Genomic DNA, 23062 nt, shown 5'->3' on the forward strand with positions numbered 1-23062 from the left:
CTCAGTGCCCCCAGTACTCCCAGTGCCCCCAGTGCTTCCAATGCTCCCAGTGCCCCCAGTGCCCCCCAGTACTCCCACTGCCCCCAGTACTCCCAGTGCCCCCAGTGCTTCCAATGCTCCCAGTGCCCCCAGTGCCCCCCAGTACTCCCACTGCCCCCAGTACTCCCAGTGCCCCCAGTGCTTCCAATGCTCCCAGTGCCCCAGTGCTCCCACTGCCCCCAGTGCCCCCAGTACTCCCACTGCCCCCAGTGCTTCCAATGCTCCCAGTGCCCCAGTGCTCCCACTGCCCCCAGTGCCCCCAGTACTCCCACTGCCCCCAGTGCTCCCAGTGCTCCCAGTGCCCCCAGTACTCCCAGTGCCCCCAGTGCCCCCAGTACTCCCAGTGCCCGCAGTGCCCCCAGTGCTCCCAGTGCTCCCCAGTACTCCCACTGCCCCCAGTACTCCCAGTGCCCGCAGTGCCCCCAGTACTCCCAGTGCCCGCAGTGCCCCCAGTGCCCCCAGTGCCCCCCAGTACTCCCAGTGCCCCCGGTGCTTCCAATGCTCCCAGTGCCCCCAGTGCCCCCCAGTACTCCCAGTGCCCCCAGTACTCCCAGTGCCCCCAGTGCCCCCACTGGAAGCCACTCCATGTCCCGGGCAGACGGGGGTTGTCAATGTCCCACGTGGCCAAAACTCGGGTGGGGGCAGCCAGAATTCCCCCCCCCCCCCCCCTCAGTTAATAACAATTAATAGGTGCAGGACTTGGGGGGGGGGGGGTGGCGCGCGCGCGCGCGGGCGGCGGCCCAGCAGGGGGCGCCGGGCGGCGCGCGCGGGGCGGGGGCGTGGCGCGCGGGGCGGGGCGTGGCGCGGCGCGGCGGGGGCGTGGCGCGTGGCGGCGGTGGGAGGGGGGAGCGGGAGGAGGGGCGGGGCGGGGCGGGGCGGGGCCTGTCGCGGCGGCGGCGGCGGCGGCGGCGGCGGCGGCGGCGGCGGCAGCGGCGGGGCCGGGCGGGCGGGCGGGCGGCGGTGCTCGGCCGCGCTGTCAGGGCCGGCGCGGCGGTGATGAAGATTGGCGGGCAGGTAGGCTGTCACTCACCGGCGGGGGCGGGCGGAGCCGCCACCAGCGACGCGGACAAAGCGGCCCGGGCGGCGGGGGCACGTGTGGCGGCGGCGGGGACCCCCCCCCACCACCTCCTACCAACCTCCCCCCCCAACCACCACCACCTCCCGCCCCCCCCCCCCCTCCCCAACCAACCTCCATCCCCTCCGGTGAGGGAAGTAACTTGCCGTTCCGCACCGCCTCCCCCCTCCCCGGTGCCTGTGTATCCCTCTGTCCCCGGTGTCCGGTTCCCCCCCCCTCCAGCCCCCCCCCGCGAACTCCCCCCGCTCCGGGCTGCCCTCCAGCCGGCTGCGGTTTGCCCCCGCCGTTGCGGTTCTCTGCGGTGACCCCCCCCCCCCCCCCGCCCCGCGCTCACCCTCCGCCCCCCCAATACCGGACCGGTTGCGATCATCCCGGGGGGGGTGTGTGTGTGTGTGTGTGTGTGTGCTGCAGCCCGCCGCCTCCCCCCCCGGCCGGTTCCGGACCCCCCCCCCTCCCCCGGCCGGTTGCAGCCCCCCCCGGGGGGGTGCGTAGTGCTCCTGGCGGGGGGTTGCAGCCCCCCGGCCGGTTGCGATGCCTTCGGACCGCTCGCAGACACTCCCCCCGGCCCGTTCCAGACCCCTCCGGGGGGGTTGCAGCCTTCCCCCCCTCCTCCCGCCACTGGCTGCGATGCTCCCCCCGAGGGGGTTGCACCCCCCCCCCCCCCGGTTAGTTGCAATGCACTCGGACTGTCTGCTGACGCCCCCAGGCCGGTTGCAGCCCCCCCGGGGGGGGGTCGTAGTGCTCCTAGAGGGGTTGCACACCCCAACAGACCCCCCCCCCCCCCTCCCCCGGCTGGTTCCCGACCCCCCCGGCCGGTTGCAATGCCCTCGGACTGCTTGCAGACCCCCCCCCCGGCCGCTTGCAGCCCCCCTAGGGGGGTTGTAATGCTCCTGGGGGGGTTGCACACCCCCCCCCCCCGGCCGGTTCCAGATCCACCCCCCCCCCGCCGGTTGCAGCCTCCCCGGGGGGTGGGGGTCTTGCAGCCCCCCCCCCCAAATTGGTTGCAATACCCCCGCACTTGCTGCAGCCCCCCCCCTGCCCCCGCCAGTTGCAATGCCATTTGGGGGGTTTGCAGCCCCCCCAACTGATTGCAATGCCCCCCGCGGGGGGGGGGGGGGAGGTTGCACCCTTTCCAGCCCCCTCGGGGGGGCTACGACCCCCTCAACCAGTTGCAGCCACCCCCCCCCACTGGTTGCAATGACCCCCCCACACCCCCCCCTTCCAGCTCATTGCATTTTACAGCTGGAAAGTTGCCCCACCCCCAGTCCAAAGGGGTCTTGGGGTGCCCCCCCCTCCCCAACACCCTCAGGGCACCCACCTTGGTGGGGGGGGGGGGTTGTAACACAACGCGCCGCCTTTCAGGGCCCCCTACGCCAGGCACCACACGCACCCCCCCATCCCCCCCATCCCCTTCTCCCAGTGCGCCTCAGTTCTCCCAGTACACCCCCAGGACCCCCCGCACCCCCCGTACCCCGTACCCAAAGGCTTGGATAAATGCAAAAAAAAAAAAAAAATTAAAAAAAAAAAAATCAATTTTAGCAGCTTCGCCGCGGCGCGGGGGGGGGGGGGTGGGGGTGTGTGTGCGGTGTGTTTAAAATAATTCTGTTTATTTTGAATTTATTTTGAATGTTTTAGCGGATTTATTTGGAATTGATTTTGAATTTTTTGTAGCGTATTCCCATCCCGCGGGAGGGTGGCTCCGCCGGCGGCATCGCGCAGCTCGGGAAGTTTTACGGAAGGATTTGGGGGGGTGTGTGTGGGGGGGCATCATCGTCGTCGTGTCCCCCCCCCCCCCCACACACGCTCCATCCATGGTCCCCACCGGGGCGTCGAGGCTCAACTTGGGCTCCGGCTCTTTGTTCGGGCTCTTCCCGGTTTTTCTGGCTCCCAGGGATCTTTTTTCCCACTCTCCGGGTAACGGGAAACCCTAAACCCGGCGGGATATTTTCAAACTCCCGGCCGGGGAGATTAGATTAAGGGAAAGGGGAGGGAGGGGGGTGGGGGGGGATGGATTATTTTTGGCCGGGATGCGGGGGCAGCTGTCTGTCGGGAGACGCCGAAAATACGAGGGGAAACAGCTTAATTTGGCTTTTTTACATCTTTTTTTTTTTTTTTTTTTTCCGTAAAATCCTAAAAAAAACCATAGGGGCTCAGTGGACCCGGTTCGGGCGAAACTTTGGGACGTCGCGTTTCCCAAAGTCCCCGCTCGGTCTATTTGGGAATCTTCCCGGCGGGGAAAAAGGGAGGTGAGGACTCCAAAAAAAAAAAAAAAAACCAAAAAACCCCCGAAAGATTTTTCGGGGGGGCGGTTCGCAGCCCTCCCTGCGGCTGCGGAGAGGAATTTGGGGGAATTAAGTGGATTTTGGCTGAATTAAGTGGATTTGGGGTGAGTTAGGTTAAAAAATAAGACCTTTTTGGGAGGGGGGGGTTAAGGCGTACGGAGCAGACGGATGACGGGAATCGGGATTCCCCCTTATTATTTCCCCCCCACCCCCCTCCTATTTTATTTAAGTCCCCGCGCTGAGATTCCTTCATTAGGGGCAAAAGTTAATTGCTCGCGGCTAATTATGGGAGAGGTTAATAGGGGAGCTGGCGGCGTGGGGCAGGGAGGGAGATGCCGCGCTCCCCCTCATCCCAAAATCGGGATTTTTAAGGCAGTTTGCAGCCCTGGCCTCCCAAAGCCAGCACTGGGGAGGGAGGGGGGGGGCGTAACCCCCTGAATTTTAAATTTTATATATTTATAACTTTATACGTGTAATATTTTATCTAGCTATGACATTAAACATCCCTCGATAGCACGGCAGGGGGACAAAAAGGGGATGGAAGTGATGCTCACGTCCCTGCCCGGCTTCCAGGAAGGATTTTCCCACCTCCCTCCATCATTTTTGGGAGGGGGAAGTAAAGGAAATAGCTTTTTGTTTTGCCTTTTTTTTTTTTTTTTTTTTTTTTTTAGGAAACCGCCTTTTTTTAAGGAAATGGCCTTTTTTTTTTTTTAAGGAAATATCATTTTGTTTAAAGGAATTTTTTTTTTTTTTTCGCATCTCCCATTTTTTAAGGAAATTCCTCCTTTGTTTTTTTTTTCACACACATACCCTTTCTTTAAGGAAATCTCCCCGTTTTTTAAAGGAAATCTCACTTTTTTAAGGAAAATCCCTCGCTTTTCCATGAAATAATCTTTTTAAGGAAATCGCCTTTTTTTTTTTTTTTAGGAAATAACCTCTTTTAGTGGAAATCTCCATTTTTAAGGAAATCTCCCCCTTTTTTAAGGAGATCTAAATTTTTAAGAAAATCTCCCTGTTTTAAAGGAAATTGCCGCCTTTTTTAAGGAAAATGCCTTGTTTTTTTAAGGGAAATCGCTTTTTTTTCCAAGACACCCTTTTTTAAAGGGAAACTTTTTTTAAAGGAGATCTTTTTTTTTTATAAGGAAATTCCCTTTTTTGAAGGAAATCGCCTTTTCATTGAGAAAATTCCCTGTTTTTTTAAGGGAATCTCCTTTTTTTAAAGGGAATCCCCCTTTTTTTCAAGGAAATCTCTTTTTTTTTTAAGTAAATGCTGAAAGTTGTGTTGTGAGGGGAGGGTTTTATCCCCCCGGACCACCAGGGAATCACCTTTTTTCCCAAATCCTGGATAAAGCAAGTCCCTGCAGAGGGGCAGCTTTGGATTTCGGGCAATTTTTGCTTTTCCGATAAACTGTGACTAACTTCACGTTCGTTTTTTCCTTTTCACGTTGATCGCCGGCATCCGTAAGTCTCCGAGCAATAATCGGCATTTTTTTTTTTTCCCTCCCAGGAAAGTTAAACCGCCGCGCGGTCCCGCCGGGAAGAGCATCTTCCACCCGGCCATCCTCATCCCGCGGGATGCGGGGGCTGGACCGCGCCTCTGGGTACCCTGTCGGGGGATGGAGCTGCGCTGGGGATACCCGCCGGCTGTTTCCTGAGGATGGGGAGAAAAATAACCCAGGGTGCCGGGGACACCTCCACTTTGCCTAATTTATTTTCCTGGAAGCTGCTCCGGCTTAAAATAATGAGTTTAATTAGTCCCGGCGATGGGATGGGGGAGATTTGACATCCCTGACCCTGGAGCGAGCATCAATATCTTCTTTTTTTTAGGTCGCGGGTTACCCCTCGTGCATCCCAGCATCCCACCCCCCATCATTCCCCATCCTTATTTTACTCCGGGATGCGGAAAAACTGCTTTTTTCGGAGTGTTGGCGGGATCATTTTGTGGATCCGGACAACTCCGGGTCAAATTTCATATCCCACGTGCCGTCGAATAACTCGATTCCCAGAATCATTCTCCCCGCCACCAAAGAACGGTGTTAACAAATGTCCTCTAATTAGTGAAAAAAATAAATGATTTCCCGGCATCATTAATCGGATCGTTAAGATGCCGGCTCAAAATAATAATCCGGCGGGATGGGAATTAATCCCCGATTAAATTTAGTCTTGGTTTAGAGCATCCTCCAGCCTCGCCGGGACGGAGGTGATGCTCCAGGTAATCCCGATGGGAAAAACCAGTGTTCGGGGCTGGGAGGGAGCGGCGATCCCGTTGGGACGATGAAGCTGCGATGCCATCGGGATGGAGCCGCGATGCCGGCGGGATGGAGCCGTGATCCGGCGGGATGAGGTCGCCTTTGCCCAGCTGTGGTTTGCAGCTGTATAAATAAGCCGGGAATTCGGGCCTCTCCTCTTCCCCCCGCTGAAAAAATACGATTAGATCTTATTTTTTGGCCTCTGAAAAAAAATGTATTTTATTCCCCTGAAGAGAAACTTTTATTTATTCCTCCGAAGGGAAAATCAACCCTCGTTGCTCCACACCTCCAGTGAAATCAGCGTTGGCGAAATATTGGCGAGCTGCTGGCGTATTGTTTGGGGTTCTTTTTTTTTTTTTTCTTTTTTTTTTTTTTAAGAGGCCAAAAAGAGGGTTTTTTTTGGGTTTTTTTTTTTTGGGGGGGGGGGGGGGGGGCGGGGGGGTCAGCGCTGCTCTAGCGGGATGATGCTCCCTGGCGGCTAACGAGACGCAGATGCGGCGAGGGACCGATGCCGGGGGGAGCGAGGGGGAAGAAGGGCTTGAGGCTCGAAAACTCCCCCTTTAAGGGCTTGTTGCCGCCAGAAAAAAAGGTTCCGCCGCCTTCAAGGTTTCATTTATTTATTTATTTTTACCTTATTTTTTGTTCGACTTCCTTATTCTTACGGTTTTGTTTCCCCTTTATTTTTGTTTTATTTTTATTTTACCTTCACTTTTAATTTCCGGTTTGCTACTACATCGATTTTTATTTTAGTTCTCATTTTATTAATTTTAATTCAATTTCAATTTCAATTTTCATTTTCATTTTCATTTTCATTTTCAATTTTCATTTTCATTATTTTTCATTTTCAACTTTCATTTAAAATTTCACTTTCATTTTAATTTTCACTTCTAAATGGAGCTCCTCCTTTTTCTTTTCCTCCGTTTCGCATCTCCTTTCGTTTTTCCTTCCTTTCCCCCCCCGCCCCCCCGTGGAATTTGAGTTTCCTCTCCGCCCTTCAACCCTCTTTCAGCATCCCGTGCCGTGCCGCCGCTCCCATCCCTCCTCCGCCGCTACAATCCGGGCAGGAAAATCCCAAATATCCAGGTAGCCCTCACCGAAAAGCCATAAAAAATTCAAGTTTCGTGCCAAAAAGCTGAAAAAAAACCCCAAATCCCCGATTATTTCGGTGCGGGTGGAGGAGGAGTTTTGCAAACTGCCGTGAAATCCCACTTGGATGGATGGGAATAGAAAAAATCCCCCCCATAATGTTCTATACGGAACTTTCAACTTTAACAAGGTGTCGCAAAAAAACTATGAAAAATTTATAACCAAACCCACGTTTTTTTGGTTTTGCTCGGCTCTCCCCGTGGCCGCCTTTCCCCTGGGCAATAAATCCCATAAAGCCAATTAAAAAGAATCCCGTTTTGGAGCGGTCGGAGTGGTTCCGATTTTATTTCGCCCCGTTGTTTTTTTTTTTGTTTTTTTTTCTGGGCACGCGAGAGATGCCGCCCCCCCCCCCCCCCCCCCCCCCCGCGCCCGGCGTCGGGCTTTGGCTTGAGTTTAGAGCCTGACCCCCCCGACATTGTCCGTCATGGGAAAAGCTGCTTTTTTCCTCTTTTTTTTTTTTGCCCCCTTTTTTTCCCCATCTTTTTTCTTTTTCACCTTTCTCCTTTTTTTCCTTTTTTCCTTTTTTCCTTTTTTCCTTTTTTCCTTTTCCTTTTCCTTTTCCTTTTCCTTTCCCTTTCCCTTTTCCCTTTTTCCCTTTTCCCTTTTCCCTTTTCCCTTTTCCCTTTTTCCCTTTTCCCTTTTCCCTTTTCCCTTCCCTTCCCTTCCCTTCCCTTCCCTTCCCTTTTCCCCTTTCCCTTCCCTTTTCCCTTTCCCTTCCCTTTTCCCTTCCCTTCCCTTTTGCCTTTCCCTTTCCTCTTCCCTTTCCTCTTCCCTTTCCTCTTCCCTTTCCTCTTCCCTTTCCCTTTCCTCTTCCCTTTCCTTTTCCCCTTCCCTTTCCTTTTCCCCTTCCCTTCCCTTTTCCCCTTCCCTTCCCTTTTCCCTCCCCTTCCCTCCCCTTCCCTCCCCTTCCCTCCCCTTCCCTTCCCCTTCCCTTCCCTTCCCTTCCCCTTCCCTTCCCCTTCCCTCCCCTTCCCTCCCCTTCCCTCCCCTTCCTTCCCCTTCCTTCCCCTTCCCTTCCCTTCCCTTCCCTTCCCCTTCCCTTCCCTTCCCTTTCCCTTCCCTTCCCTTCCCTTCCCTTCCCTTTTTCCCTTTCCCCCTTTTCCCTTCCTCTTCCTTCCTGTTCCGTTTTCCTTTCCCTTCCTTTTCCTTTCTTCCTTTTTCCACCTTTTTCCCCTTTTTCCACCTTTTCCCCCTTTTTCCCTTATTCCACTTTCCCCCTTTTCCCTTTTTTCCCTTTCCCCGTTTATTCCTTTTTTTTACCTTTTTCCCCCTTTTTTCTTTTCCCCTTTCCTTTTTTCCCCTTTTTTCCTTTTTTTCCCTCCCCCCCCTTTCCTCCCCTTCCTCCCCTTTCCTCCCCTTTTCCCCCCTTTTCCCCTTTTTTCCTGTTCACCTTTTCTTCGCTTTTCTTTCCCCCCCCCTCTTTTCTTTCTTCTTTTCCTGTTATTTTTCACTTTCGGGAGCTTCTTTTTTCTTTTCTTCCTTTTTTTTCTTTTTTTTTTTTCTTTTTTCTTTTTTTCTCCGCGACCGCGGGGGCGGGCGGAGTTGGGGGGGGAAAACCTCACGGATGGACGGATACGCCGCCGCAATCCCACCACCCATCAGCAGCGAGTCAAAACTTCCCCCAATTTTTTTTTTTGTTTGTTTTTGTTTTTTTTTTTAAGAGAGAGAATATTGGATTTTACTGGTTCCATCTCAACCTCATCTGCTCGGCGCCGGGTCGTTCCCCGGATTTTTTTGGCGGCGGGAGCGGCGGGACAGGTCTGGTACGGATATATCCGTCGTCGGACGGCACTTTATGGTTTATAAAGCCTTGAAAATGTTGTTTTTAAACGCCACTTGACGCTTATAATTAATAATTATCAATAATCGGCCGGGAGATGGCGGGGGGAGACACGGACACAACACACACATGCGACTCCCCCTCCGGAGCATCCCGCATCCCGCCTCCTCCATCCCTCCTTCTCGCCAGCCGGGATCCTCTCCCCGACCCCGCTCCTCACCCGCTTGAAATAGAATTATTAAAAAAAAAACAAACAAAAAACAAACAAAAAAACCCCAAAACCCCGAAAAACCCCGACCAAAATCTGGCTTCTCGGCGCCTTAATTTTGCGGGAAGAGGTAAAATCAATAAATACATTTTAGCGCTTCTTTATTCTCTCCATCCCAAGAAAATCCCGTTTGTACAAAGTGCCCGGGAAAAGGTTAGAAAGCTTTAGAAAGATTTAATTTTCCTCCCGACTTTCCTTCCCGGGGCCAGGCTGGAGCGTCCCCCCTTTTTCCCGGGATTTCTCAAGCCCCTTGGTGAATAACGGGAAGGGCGGCCCCGCTTGGTTCGCGCCCTTCGAGAAAGAATTTTTAAAATGAAATAATGGAAATTTTTTTAAAAAAAAAAACCCAAAAAAACTAACCTCCCCATCCGGCGCTTTTCCCGGGACGGGAGCTGGAAACGCAGCCTGATCCCGCTGGATCTGGGGTTCTGCCGGCTCCCCGCGGCGCCTGCGGCTGAGGGCCGCCCTGCTCTTTTGGGGGATCCCGGGGGGATTTTGGGGGATCCCGGGGGAATTTCTAGGGATGCCCATCCCATTTTGGGGATGCTGGCGCCATTTGGGGGATGGCGGTGCGATTTCGGGGATGATGGTGGAATTTCTGAGATGCTCGTCCAACTTTGGGGATGCTGCTGCGATTTTGGGGATGGTGGTGCGATTTCGGGAATGACGGTGCAATTTCAGGGATGATGGTGGAATTTCGGGGATGATGGTGGAATTTTGGGGATGCTGGCGCGATTTCGGTAATGGTCTTCCAAATTTGGGGATTGTGGTGGAATTTTGGGGATGCTCGTCCAACTTTGGGGATGCTGCTGTGATTTTGGGGATGGTGGTGCAGTTTCGGGAATGACGGTGCAATTTCGGGGTTGATGGTGGAATTTTGGGGAAGGTTGTGCAATTTTGGGGATGATGGTGGAATTTTGGGGATGCTGGCGCGATTTCGGTGATGGTCGTCCAAATTTGGGGATTGTGGTGGAATTTCTGAGATGCTCGTCCAACTTTGGGGATGCTGCTGCGATTTTGGGGATGGTGGTGCGATTTCGGGAATGACGGTGCAATTTCGGGGATGATGGTGGAATTTTGGGGATGCTGGCGTGATTTCGGTGATGGTCTTCCAAATTTGGGGATTGAGTTGGAATTTCGGGGATGCTGCTGCGATTTTGGGGATGCTGGTGTGATTTCGGTGATGCTCATCCAGTTTTGGGGATGGTGGTGCAATTTTGGTGATCCTGGTCCAATTTTGGGGATGCTGCAATTCTAGGGGGACTGGTGGAATTTTCGGGACGGTGCCGTGATTTTGGGGATGCCGGTGCAATTTTGGGGTGGTTCATCCAATTTTGAGAATGCTGGTAGAATTTTAGCATTAATGAATGGTGTCATTTTCGGGACGCTGGTGCGATTTTGGGGATTCTGGTGCAATTTTCCGGATGATAGCGTGATTTTGGTGATGCTCGACCAATTTTGGGGATGCTGGTGCAATTTTGGGGATGCTGGGATGCAATTTGGGGGGATTCTGGTGCCATTTTTAGGGATGCTGGTGTGATTTTGGGGACGCCGGCGCAATTTGACGGATGCTGGTGTGATTTTGGTGATGCTCGTCCAATTTTTGGGGATGGTGGAGCAATTTGGGGGATGCTCATCTAATTTTGGAAACGCTCGTCCAATTTTGGGGATGCGTGTCCAGTTTTGGGGATGTTCATGCAATTTTGGGGATGGCAGTGCAATTTTGGGGATGGTTGGCCCATTTTGGTAACACTCATCTGATTTTTGTGACGCCCGTCCCATTTTGGGAACGGTGGTGCAATTTTGGGGATGCTGGTCCGGTTTTGGGGATGCTGCAGTTCTAGGGGGGCTGGTGGAACTTTGGGGATCCTCATGCAATTTTGGGAATGCTGGTGCAGTTTTCGGGATGCCGGCGCGATATGAGCGGTGCTTATGCCAATTTTGGGGGATGTCCGTCCGGTTTTAGGGACGCTGGTGCAATTTTGGGCTTGCTGGTCCCATTTTAGGGCTGCTGGTGCAGTTTTAGGGACGCTCGTGCCGTTTTAGGGACGCTCCTCCAGCTTTTGCCAGCGACTCACCCCAAACCAATCCCCATCACGGGTATATTCCCCATTCCCGATATTTTTTCCCCGTGCAAACCTGACACCCCCCCTCCCCCCAAGTTCCCGCTGTCGCTTTTTATTGAGTTGCCTTTCGCTCTTTTTGAGCATTTTGGCATTTTCTCCTTATCCCGGGGAGCTTTTCCTTCTATTTAACGTCACCTTTTCCATTTTAATCCCACCCTGCGGCGCGCTAAATCATTGCTCCTTACCTAAACAACCTCCGAAACCAGAGGTTGTTCCTTTCCCCCTTTCCTCCCTTTTTAAAATTAACATCCCAAACAACTTCACTGAAGGACCCGGCAAGAATATTTACGCTAAAACCACCAAATAAAGCGATTTGGTGGCATCTTTAACAGCAGAACGTCTGGAAAGTGGCCAAGGTTATCTCAAGGTGTAGACACCGGGTGTGTGTGTGTGTGTGTGTGTGTGTTATTTTCCCTGCAACCATTTATGGTGGGATTTGGCTCGATGGGGGGGGGGGGAAGGCAGAGAAATTCCCGGCGCCGTTATCCCCGCGGGAATTACCGGGAACTTTTTCACCCGGAATTAATTGCGCTCGGAGAAGGGCTGGGTGCGGGAGCGCTCGCCGACTCCTGGGATGAGTTGGGAAGGGCTCAGGGGTTTGGGTTTCCCCCGGGCTGGGAACCCCCCAGGTGGGATTTGCAAAGCCCCCTTAGCAAAGACCCCCATAGCGAGACCCACTTAGCAGAGCCCCCTTAGTAAAGTCCCCTTGGCAAAGATCCCCATAGCAAGACCCCCTTAGCAAGCCCCCCCCAGCAAAGCCCCCTTGGCAAAGACCCCCTTAGAAAGACCCCTTAGAAGACCCCCACAGCAAAGCCCCCTTGGCAAAGACCCCCATAGCAAAGCCCCCACAGCAAAGCCCCTTTAGCAAGACCCCTATAGCAAGACCCCTATAGCAAGACCCCCTTAGCAAGCCCCCCCCCCAGCAAAGCCCCCTTGTCAAAGACCCCCATAGCAAAGCCCCCTTAGCAAAGCCCCCTTGGCAAAGACCCCTTAGCAGGACCCCCATAGCAAAGCCCCCATAGCAAGACCCCTTAGAAGACCCCCACAGCAAAGCCCCCATAGCAAGACCCCCATAGCAAAGCCCCCTTAGCAAGACCCCTTAGAAGACCCCCATAGCAAAGCCCCCCTTAGCAAAGCCCCCTTGGCAAAGACCCCCATAGCAAGACCCCTTAGAAGACCCCCACAGCAAAGCCCCCTTGGCAAAGACCCCCTTAGCAAGACCCCCATAGCAAGATCGCCTTAGCAAGCCCCCCCACCCAAAACCCCCTTGTCAAAGACCCCCATAGCAAAGCCCCCATAGCAAAGCCCCCTTGGCAAAGACCCCCATAGCAAGACCCCCATGGCAAAGCCCCCTTAGCAAGACCCCTTAGAAGACCCCCACAGCAAAGCCCCCTTAGCAAAGACCCCCACAGCAAAGCCCCCTTAGCAAGGCCCCTTAGAAGACCCCCATAGCAAGACCCCCTTAGCAAGCCCCCCCCCAGCAAAGCCCCCTTGTCAAAGACCCCCTTAGCAAGACCCCTTAGAAGACCCCCTTAGCAAAGACCCCATAGCAAAGCCCCCTTAGCAAAGACCCCATAGCAAAGCCCCCTTAGCAAAGACCCCCATAGCAAGACCCCTTAGAAGACCCCCATAGCAAAGACCCCTTTGCAAAGCCCCCTTGGCAAAGACCCCCATAGCAAGACCCGATAGCAAGGCCCCCTTAGCAAGACCCCCTTAGAAGACCCCCACAGCAAAGCCCCCTTAGAAGACCCCCATAGCAAGACCCCCTTAGCAAGCCCCCCCCCAGCAAAGCCCCCTTGTCAAAGACCCCCTTAGCAAGACCCCTTAGAAGACCCCCTTAGCAAAGACCCCATAGCAAAGCCCCCTTAGCAAAGACCCCCATAGCAAGACCCCTTAGAAGACCCCCATAGCAAAGACCCCTTTGCAAAGACCCCCTTAGCAAGACCCCCATAGCAAGATCGCCTCAGCAACCCCCCCCCAAAGCCCCCTTGTCAAAGACCCCCATAGCAAAGCCCCCATAGCAAAGCCCCCTTGGCAAAGACCCCCATAGCAAAGCCCCCTTAGCAAAGACCCCCATAGCAAGACCCCTTAGAAGACCCCCATAGCAAGACCCCTTAGCAAAGCCCCCTTGGCAAAGACCCCCATAGCAAGACCCCTTAGAAGACCCCCATAGCAAAGACCCCTTAGCAAAGCCCCCTTGGCAAAGACCCCCATAGCAAGACCCGATAGCAAGGCCCCCTTAGCAAGACCCCCTTAGAAGACCCCCACAGCAAAGCCCCCCTTGTCAAAGCCCCCTTAGCCAAGCCCCTTCTCCCAGCCTCGCCTCACCCCCTGCGCCCCACATCCCGCGGGGGTCCCTTTTCCCACCCCGTGGGGTGACGTCGCCCCCCCGGGCACCCCCCCCCCCCCCCAACCCCGTCCCGGCTGCAGCCCCCGGGGGGGACGCGCAGCACCCTTCAGCCCCCGCAGACAGAATCCCACCCTTTGTTTCCTGTTCGCCGGCTCGACTTGGCGAGGCCGGAGACGCTCAACAAGCCCCTCTTTGTGCTAATTTAATTAATCGCTGGGGCCGAGGGCGGTGGGGATGAGACGCGCGGGCTATAAATACCTGCTATTTTTTTTTTTGGGGGGGGGGAGGAATGCACGGTGGCGTTTAGCCCGGCGGCCAGCGAACCTAAATCTAATTAAATTCGATTTAATTCTAATTGACTTACCATAAAAAAAAAACCCAAACCCCATCGATTGATTGATTTGTAATAGAAAATCGGGGGCGGGGCGCGTTTATGGTGGCGAGTTATCAATGGGTTGATGGATAATCACCGATGGATTGGTTTGTGGCAGGGAATTATCCAGCGGGAGAGCGGAGCGAGCGCTGGTCGTGGCGCCGTCGTCCCCGCTTTTTGGGGGGGCGGGAAAAAGTCGGGGTCGCATCCTGCGCGCCCGAGCTTCGAGCTGGCCGTCGCCGCCGCCCCCGCCTCGGGTATGCGTAACGAAAGAGCGCAACTTTTTTTTGGGGGGCGGGCGAAACACGCCGGCACGCCGTACGAGGGCGATTTCCAGGGAAAACCACCGCTTCCCGCGGTCCGTCCCGCCAGCGTTCAAGGGCGCGAGGGTCGCGGATGCTCAGGTTCCTGGGAAAACCCTTTGCCCTGGTGCTGGGGTTTGGGGTTTTTTTGGGGTTTTTTTTTTGTTTTTTTTTGGTTACGACACGGATTTCAAACTTTGCGTCCGATTCGGGAGCGAGGGAAGGAAATAGCGCGGAGGTTGAGGTCCCGGGAACGGCGGAAACGAGAGTCCGAAAGAACTCCCAGACTTGCTGCCCAGCGAGTTTTGGCTGCAAAAAGTGATGTTTTATCTTCCGCGAGAGGTGCAGAGCCATTTTTCCAGCTGAAAAATGGGAGTTTTCGAGCAAGAGATCGGTCTGTTTTCGCAAAATTCTTTGAATTTATTATATATAAAATATAGTGTAGTGTAATTCAATACAATACAATACAATACAATATAATATAATATAATATAATATAATATAATATAATATAATATAATATAATATAATATAATATAATATAATAATATGGAATTATTTTGCTGTCCAATAGCAGTGATACGACTGCAAGGACGGGGATGAGCCGAAATGGGAGAGTTTTTGGAACCAAACAGCAAAAATCCCCGTTGGGCTCATTGCGGGCGGCAAGGTAGAAAAAAAAAAATAAAAAAAATAAAAAAATAAAAAAAAAATCAGCAAACCGTAATTTTTCCAACGATTTTTGCCGTTTTGGCACGCAGAGCATCCCATTTTTGCTGTCGCTTTGGGCACCAAAAGCCCAAGCGCGCGGCTGGCGGGGACCAATCCTGCCCGGAGAGCGGTAACTCATATTTATTTTATTTTTTTTTTTAATTTCTGGGGGAAAACACCCCAAATCAGGGTAAAAATCCCCCAGATCCCTCCGTGATCCCAAGCTCCAGATCTCCGCCGCATCTTTGAGGCCGGTGTGCTTTTAATTAGGAGGATTTCCAAATATTTGCCGAAATCCAAAGCGCTCGTCGCCCTTGGCGTGCTTTTCTTCCCCTCCCCGTAAATAACAGACGAGAAGAAAAATCGTGAATATCAATTTTTTGGGGGGCGTCTGCGTTATTATGGTTAACGTTTATATTTCTATTCCCTTTGAGGGGGGAGGCGGGGCGGTCGCCCGTTTATTTTCGGGACGCTGGGTCGGTGTCACCTGAAACCAAGGGAAATTGTTGGTGAAACGATATCTCGTCTTAAAATAGCCGTTTTACAGCCCGGCCCCGCCATCCCCCCCCCCCCCCCGCAAACCACCCCCCCCCCGCTGCCGCGGCCGCATCCTGCCACACCAGCGCGGCCCATCCAGCGCATCCCTTGGTTATATCCCGGCTTTATTTAGAGGAGCGGCCCCTCCTTTTGCTTTGCGGGGGGGTGGGGGTGTTGAAACCGGCTTGTGGCCGGTTGAGTTTTCTATCTGGATAGCCTGAATCCTTGGGGGAAAAAGACGGGAATTGAGTGTATCCATGCTTGGTGCTTATTTTTCCCCTACGCGTCGGGAGCTGGAGCGTCCCCGAGCATCCTTGGTCCAGCCCGGGATGATCCGTGCGTCCTTGCTCGCCCCGTGCCCATAGAGCTGGAGCATCCTTGGTCCAGCTTGGGATCATCCGTGTGTCCTTGCTCACCATGAGCACATGGAGTTGGAGCATCCCCGAGCATCCTTGGTCCATCCCGGGATGATCCGTGCGTCCTTGCTCGCCCCGTGCCCAGAGAGCTGGAGCATCCTTGGTCCAGCTTGGGATCATCCCTATATTCTTGCTCACCATGAGCACATGGAGTTGGAGCATCCCCGAGCATCTTTGGTCCAGCCCGGGATGATCCATGCGTCCTTGCTCGCCCCGTGCCCAGAGAGCTGGAGCATCCTTGGTCCAGCTTGGGATCATCCTTATATTCTTGCTCACCATGAGCACGTGGAGCTGGAGCATCCCCGAGCATCCTTGGTCCAGCCCGGGATGATCCGTGAGTCCTTGCTTGCCCCGTGCCCGGGGAGCTGGAGCATCCTTGGTCCAGCTTGGGATCATCCGTATGTCCTTGCTCACCATGAGCACGTGGAGCTGGAGCATCCCTGAGCATCCTTGGTCCAGCCTGGGATGATCCCTCATCCCCATCCTCCTCCATCCCCGAGCGGCTCCTCAACAGCAGGAGCATTTTTTTAATAATTATCCCCCTCCTCTGGCATTTTGAGGGGGAAAAAAAACCCTGGGATTTTCCCATAGGAAAAAAGCTCTGGAGCCTCCACGGTGCGGGGCTGGCATCACTGGAGGGGAGCCGTCCCAGAGCCGGAGATGGGGATCGCAGCCTGGTTTTGGGATGCTGGCCGAGAGGGCATCCTCACATCGCCGGTATGATTTGAGGCATTAATAAAACCCACTGGTTTTTACTGGTTTTTTTTTGGCTCCGGGATTGGAAAACGCGGGGTTTGGTTTGGTTTTTTTTTTTTTTTCCGTCGCATATTTTGGATTTTTAAAAGCGCTGGTGACGTCCGCCAGGTTGCGGCGTCTGTATTTACACAACTTCATATAAATACTCCACATCCGCTTTTAATCCCGGTTTTCCTGGAATTAAGGGCTTTGCTCGCGCCCAAACTTTCCCGAGCAAAAGTTGTTTGCGTCGGGGTGGTTTTTTTTTATTTAATCCGAAGGGAAAGTTTGGGATCTGCCGCCTCCCCGTCCCTCTCTGCCGGGAATGGGGGTGTTCCTACACTTGGTTTTTCATCCCAGAGCGGGCAAAAATCCTGAAATAATTTAATTTTTTACTGGGATGAAGCAGGGCTGGGGAAAGGGTTGGATGGGAGATACTGAAAATAGGGATTGGGAATGCCTGGGCGGTTAGAGGTTTGGGTGGGATTTCACCCCCCCCCCGATGTGGCAGGGGAATTGTGGAGTTTTCCTTTCTCAAGGGGCAAAAAAAAACCCACCAAAAAACCAAAATAGAAAGAAAATTGGAAAAAAATGAGCGAAAGAAAAAAAGATAAGGAAAAAAATTGAAAATCGGAAAAAAAGAAATAAACAGAAAAAGGAAAACGGGCAAGAATAAAAATGGAAAAAAGAAGAGAAAAGGGAAGACGATTAAAAAAGAAGAAAAAAGGTGGAAAAAGTTAAAAAGATAATGGAAAAAAGAAAATCGAAAGAAAGTAAAAAGAAAATAGAAAACTGGACAAAACAGAAAAAAGGAAAGAAAAAAGAGACTTGAAAAATAAGTTTAAAAAAGGGAAATCAAAGGAAGTAAGAAAACTGAAAAATAAAGAAGGAAAAAGAAAATAAGAACAAACCAGCAAATCGAAAAACGAAACAAGTAAAAAGTGAAAAGCAAAGAGCGAAAAAAAAAAAAAGGCAAAAAAAAAAAGAAAACTGAGGGAAAAAAGCAAAGCGAGCCAGTAAAAAAAAAAAAAAGTGTAAAAAATAACTAAAAGAAAGAAAATAAAAAGAGAATATTCCCCCAGCTTCGGGCATGGCCCCCGGCAAAGGTGTTTCCCCGCGGGATTCCCCTCCGGCCACCTCCACGCTGGCGTCCGGCTCCTCTCCCGCCGTTCCCAGCGGCTCTTCCCCCCTCGCCTCCTGCGCCCCCCGCACGGAGCAACCCCCCCCTCGCTATTCCATTATTCTATTAGAGTTTCCAAGCTGGTATTAAGTGGACATGATTTCTTCCCGCGGACCATTAATTTTGGTTTATTGCTGGCCTGATGGCCATTACCCTTTCCCTCCCCACCCCCCCCCCGCCCCCCCGCCAGCTCCTTCCCCCATTAGGTTTGTACAATTAGCAAAATACGAGGTGCTCGCGGGGCGCCAGGGCGGGGGGGCCTGCGGAGGAGGATTTCGGGAGATTCCGGCGTGACCGTGCTCGCCGGCGGAGGGTTTGGGACGGGGGCAGGAGCGGATGTCGCCTCCGTGGCGTCTTTTCGCAGCTGCCTGCTGCTGAAGGTTTGCGTGACGAGCAAAGACGCTCGGCTAATTAGCAAAGACTCTGGCGTGGCACCGACACGGGCAAAGGCTTTGGGCTGGTGCCCGCATCAGCAGCAACGCTCGCGGGGCACCCGAAACAGCCCAGGGTGCTCACAGGGCACCCTAAGCGAAAACCTCGCAGGGCACCCTAATTAGCAAGATCTTTGCGGGGCGCCCAAATGAGCAGAGGTGCTCGCAGGACACCTAAAGGAAAGACCCCCAAGAGGGCGCCCTAATTAGCAAAGATCATGAGATGTTACCCAGACCAGCCAAGGTCCATGCAGGGCACCCAAATGAAAGACTCCAAGAGAGCACCCTAATTAGCAAAGACCATGAGATGGTACCCAGTCCAGCCAAGGTCCATGCAGGGCACCTAAATGAAAGACCTCAAGAGAGCACCCTAATTAGCAAAGACCACGGGATGGTACCCAAATTGGCAAAGATCTTTGCGTGGCCCCCAAATGAGCAGAGGTGCTCGTGGGACACCTAAAGGAAAGACCCCCAAGAGGGCACCCTAATTAGCAAAGACCATGAGGTGGTACCCAGACCAGCCAAGGTCCATGCAGGGCACCCAAATGAAAGACCCCAAGAGGGCACCCTAATTAGCAAAGACCATGAGATGTTACCCAGTCCAGCCAAGGTCCATGTAGGGCACCCAAATGAAAGACCCCAAGAGGGCACCCTAATTAGCAAAGACCATGAGATGTTACCCAGTCCAGCCAAGGTCCATGCAGGGCACCCAAGTGAAAGACCCCAACAGGGTACCCAAATCAGCAAAGATGGTACCCAAATGAGCAAAGACCCTTGCTGGCCACCCTAATTGAAGAGCTCATCAGGGCACCCAAATGAGCAATGGTCTTTGCAGGGCACCATAATTAGCAAAGACCACGGGATGGTACCCAAATTGGCAAAGATGCTTGCATGGCACCCTAATTAGCAAGGATCTTATTGTGGCACCCCAATTAGTGAAGACCAAGGGATGGTGCCCAAATGGGCAAAGAGCCCAGCAGGGCACCCAAATTAGTAAAAGATCCTGACAGGGCACCCAAATTATCAGAGATGCTCGCAGAACACCCGAATGAAAGTGATGCTCAGAGATGCTCACAAGACGCCCAAATGAAAGACCCCCAAGAGGGCACCCTAATTAGCAAAGACCATGAGATGTTACCCAGATCAGCCAAGGTCCATGCAGGGCACCCAAATGAAAGACCCCAAGAGGGTGCCCTAATTAGCAAAGACCATGAGATGGTACCCAGTCCAGCCAAGGTCCATGCAGGGCACCCAAATGACACACCCCAACAGGGCACTCTAATTAGCAAAGACCATGGGATGGTACCCAAATTGGCAAAGATCTTTGCGTGGCCCCCAAATTATCGGAGATGCTCGCGAGACACCTAAATGAACGATCCCAGTAGGACATCCAAATCAGCAAAGACCATGAGATGGTACCCAGACCAGCCAGGTCCGTGCCGGGGTCCCTAATTAGCAAAGTCCGCTGCAGGGCACCCCAATGAAGGACTTCATCAGGGCACCTTAATTAGCAAAGACCGTGGGTTGGTACCCAAATCAGCAAAGACTACCCCAAATTAGCAAAGATGCTCGCCAGCCATCCCAATTAGCGATGACCCTAGTGTGGCACCCAAATGAGCGAAGACCCGTGGGATGGTACCCAAAATCGGCAAAGAACCCTAATTAAAGCCCCCTACCAGGGCGCTCGTTAGCGAAGAGCCCGGTGTGGCACCTCAATTAGCAAAGACTGGCGGGATGGGATGGTTACCCAGATCGGCGAGACGTCTCTCTCTCTCTACGGAAATATAATACATATATTTTATATAGGTCCCTTCCAACCCGGCATTCGCCGATTCTATGAGATATATTTATATATATATATAAAAAATATTGGGGAATATATTGATATCAAGTACTGCGAATGTAACGTTTTGGGAAATATATACATATTCCTCCGTATATATGGGGGAATATTTCATAATGATGTCGTAAGATATATATTATATGTTATACGATCTGTAATTTGTATATATTGGGGAATACGATAGATATATTGGGGAATACTATGAATATATAATACCATACGTCCACATTTTATATAGATATCGTATATATGATATATTATAATCTAATCTAAGCGTCGGCAGGGGTTTATGGGGAGCTGAACCGTGCCGCCCTGTGCAAGGGTTTGCCAGGCTTTTGGCCAAACGGGGCTGAAATGGACCCAAAATTAGAGGGGGCTCTTGCCGAGGGTGCCTGCAAAACCCTCTCCGGCGGTCGCGGGGCTCTGCCAGCCCGGATTGAATTAATTGGGATTTCTTAATTACCTCCTGCTCCTGCTGGCATCAGGTGGGTCATTCCTCCGACATCCATCGTTGCCCCCTTCCAGCGTGTCCCCTCCCCTTCCCCGGTACCCGACGCGTCCCCGGTTTGTTTTCAGTGCCTAAAAATACCCTCCAAATTTCCCATTTTTTTTTTTTTTTTGGTTTTTTTTTTGCGGCGGCGGCGGCTTTCCTCCAGGCTTCGCTTGGGAACCGACAGCTGGGGGGAAAACGCGCGGCATTTTCGGGATGCGGGAAAATGGGAGACAGCGCGTGCCGCCGGGGCGGCGGTGGGCGCGAGCGCCCCGCGATTCCTCTCGAACAAGAGAGAGATAGATATAAAAAAAAAATATATTTATATATATAAAAAAATCCCTGACCGTTCGCTGGGTGCCTGTTTTATGAGCTTTTTGCTTTTTTTTCTCCATTTTTTTCGAGCGTCCTGGAGCACTTCCTGGGAAAGGGAAGGCTCTTCTTGCCCTGAATCGCTGCTTTTTATAGGTCGCGCCGTAATATGCTCACGATGCGAAAGGTTAAAAGAACGGCGGCGTTTCCCTTCTCTTCTCCAGCCGGTTGTTATAACCTCGGATTTTAAATCACGGGGAATTATTAAGTACAGCAGCTCGTGCTCTCAGCTATTTTAGCTTTCCCTATAGTGCCGTGCCGGCTAAACGAACGCCGTTAGCGTAACGACGCGGGGATGCCGCGGTGCTCCCGGCCGTCATTAGGGACCAGCGTGAACGCGTCTCGAGGACGGGCTAGAAATAACGTCAAAATATCTTTAAAACAACTTTAAAAAAAAAAACCCATAGCGTTTTCACGGCTTGGCGGTGCGACGCGGGCGCGCGCGCGCGCTCCCGGCGGCTACCAGTCTCCTCCCCCTCCCTCCCGGTTTGGGATTTCCCAAATTGAACCCCAAATTTGGAATTTTCCGAAATGCCCGATTTTTTTTTTTTTTTTAGATTTTTTTTTTTTTTTTTCATTTTTTCCTTCCCTATTTTTTTTTAGGGGGCGAGGAAACCACAGCCCAAAAAAAAAAAAAACCCGACTTAACGGCGGGTCGGCGCCTGCCGGCTTTGCAATTTGCGCGATGCAATCAAGGCGCGCTAATGAGCACGGAGGGGTCTTATCATTAACATCCCCCCCCCCCGCCAAAAAAATATCCCCCCCACCCCACCCCATCCTCGAGCCAAGACGACTGTTGGAGCGCCTTTCGCAATTAATGGCTTTGTTTAATCATACCCCCTGTCCAGAGGAGTATTGTCTTACGGATAATTTCGTTTGCCTAACGAGATTTTCGCTAATTAAATCTCCTTTCGGTCGGTGCGGTTCTCCCTGCAGGATAGGGGGAAAATGTTTTGCGAAGCCATCGCCGCTGCCGGCTAAATAAACCTTTCCGCTCGGCTACCGGAAAAAAAAACCAAACCAACCCAACCACCCCAACCCCGTGGGGATTACGGGCTGCGAACACGGCGAATTAATTCGTTTTTGTCGCCCCTAAAAAAAGCAAAAGCTTCTCCGTCCCCCCCCCCCCAAAATACAGCGGAGTTGCTCCCTGCATCCCGCTTTTTTGCTGCGTCAGGACGCGCTCGCCCGGCCGAAGAAAAAAGAAAAATCAATGTATTTCTTGGTTGCGAAGGACCAAATTCCAGAGGTTTTTGGCGTTGAGCCGGAGGCGGTTGATCGGGAAAAATCCGAGAGGGGGTTTGAGGCTCTCAAATAACCCCCGAGTCGTCAGCGGCGTCTCGGGGCGTTGCGGCAAAAAAAAGGGGAATGTGTTGAAGAGTAAATTGGATTTTCTCCAAAGAGCGAAATCCTGCAAAATCCACAAATTCCGGAAAAGTAATTGAAGAAATTCTGGAAATTTAGGAAATACGAATTCAGGGAATTCGGGAAGGAAATTCTTGCAATTTCAGGGAAGGCTGCGCACCGCTGTAGCACGGTGCCGGTTTTTCACCTCAAAATCCCTCGTTCCACCGTTCCCCACCGGAATCCGAGCAAATTCACTTTGGCTTAATTAGAACAGAATGGACTAGAATAGATCCCTCTAAAGGAGAGAGTCTCAAACATCTCAAATGTTGTTTTTTCTCAGTATATCTCAATTTAGGCGTAGGATCGGGACGTATCTCAAATATTATTGTAAGAGATTTCTATCAACTGAGAAACGAGCCCGATAAAGGCACCGAATCCTGATGCCGGAACGAAATCTCAGCCCTTTCATAAAATGCGTCGGAATAGGGCAAATTTGGCAGGGGGCGGGGGGAGGCGTGTGTGGGGGGATCTCCTGCGACGGGCAGCAAAGATTTGGGGGGCTTTTCCCGTCTTTTTTGGGGGTGGCTTTTGGGGGCTGAACTGCGGGGTTTGTTTTCCCCCAAAAAATAATAAATAAATCCGTAGCGTCTTATCAAATGTGGGCCAAATCGGGGGGTTGGCTTGCCATATATCTAATATATCTAATACGTATAATACACAGCATAAAATAAATGGTATATATGATATTTATAAGCTACATAATATGTAGCTTATATAATATATTAATAGAATAGAATAGATAATAGAGATAATTAACAGAGATGATCGTTTTCCGGAGAGGCAGCTCGAGAAAATCACCGTCCCTTTAGCCAGAGCTCCAGTAAAGAACAAAAAACTATATTAACTCCATATTAACTATATTTATTTTATATATATCTCATATAATTATATCTATATCACCTATATATAGAATTCTGTGATTCTATATATCACCTCTATTATCTACGGCA

General features: G+C 52.2%; 1 protein-coding gene across 2 annotated transcripts in view; it reads left to right on the forward strand.

Moving 5' to 3' along the window:
* Positions 1-958: 958 nt before the first annotated feature.
* Positions 959-23062, forward strand: part of PKNOX2 (PBX/knotted 1 homeobox 2) — a 101300-nt gene continuing 79196 nt past the window's right edge. The window contains exon 1 of one of the 2 annotated variants that reach the window (XM_054223189.1): positions 959-1053. The gene's annotated coding sequence lies outside the window, so the exon portion shown is untranslated. The remainder of the gene's footprint in view (positions 1054-23062) is intronic. The other variant, XM_054223190.1, reaches the window with a different exon arrangement.

This window comes from Rissa tridactyla, chromosome 17 (genome assembly GCF_028500815.1).
Source record: "Rissa tridactyla isolate bRisTri1 chromosome 17, bRisTri1.patW.cur.20221130, whole genome shotgun sequence".
In the NCBI taxonomy this organism is placed as follows: Eukaryota; Metazoa; Chordata; class Aves; order Charadriiformes; family Laridae; genus Rissa; species Rissa tridactyla.